Consider the following 882-nt stretch of genomic DNA (forward strand, 5'->3'; position numbering starts at 1 on the left):
GACCATGGTTGCTAAGTCAGAGTGGCTCTGCTTAGAATTCTCTGTCTGTTGCTAAGAAGATGATGGAAAAGGCTTGCCATTGCTAAACCTGTTTCTTCCACTATTATTGTTGTTGAAACCTTGTTGAGGTCTCTGTTGATCCTTCCATGAGAGATTTGGATGATTTCTCTATGAAGGATTATAGGTGTTTCCGAGCCAATATGGCATGCAGAGTATCAATCTCAAGAACTCCTTTTTTCTGATTCGTCCCATTGTTCACAGGATTCCTTTCAGAAGTGTACATGAATTGGTTATTTGCAACCATTTCAATGAGTTCCTGAGCTTCTTCAGGCGTCTTCTTCAGATGAAGAGATCCACCTGCAGAATTGTCCAATGACATCTTGGACAGTTCAGACAGACCATCATAGAATATGCATATGATGTTCCATTCTGAAAGCATGCCAGAAGGAAACCTTTTGATCAATTGTTTGTATCTTTCCCAAGCTTCATAGAGGGATTCACCTTCCTTTTGTCTGAAAGTTTGGACTTCCACTCTAAGCTTACTCAATCTTTGAGGTGGAAAGAACTTTGCCAAGAAGGCATTGACTAGCTTTTCCCAAGAGTTCAGGCTTTCTTTAGGTTGTGAATCCAACCATATCCTAGCTCTGTCTCTTACAGCAAAAGGGAATAGCATAAGTCTGTAGACCTCAGGGTTAACCCCATTGGTCTTGACAGTGTCACAGATTTGCAAGAATTCAGATAAGAACTGATGAGGATCTTCCAACGGAAGTCCATGAAACTTGCAATTCTGTTGCATTAGAGAAACTAATTGAGGCTTAAGCTCAAAGTTGTTTGCTCCAATGGCAGGGATAGAGATGCTTCTCCCATAGAAGTCGGGAGTAG

At 41.3% G+C, this 882-nt stretch overlaps 1 non-coding gene across 1 annotated transcript; it reads left to right on the forward strand.

Moving 5' to 3' along the window:
- The first annotated feature begins 437 nt into the window (after window positions 1–437).
- On the forward strand, window positions 438–541 carry LOC127743134 (small nucleolar RNA R71). The gene has a single exon (XR_008004448.1). It is a non-coding gene; the product is annotated as a small nucleolar RNA R71 (small nucleolar RNA).
- Window positions 542–882: the final 341 nt, after the last annotated feature.

Source organism: Arachis duranensis, chromosome 1, assembly GCF_000817695.3.
Source record: "Arachis duranensis cultivar V14167 chromosome 1, aradu.V14167.gnm2.J7QH, whole genome shotgun sequence".
In the NCBI taxonomy this organism is placed as follows: domain Eukaryota; kingdom Viridiplantae; phylum Streptophyta; class Magnoliopsida; order Fabales; family Fabaceae; genus Arachis; species Arachis duranensis.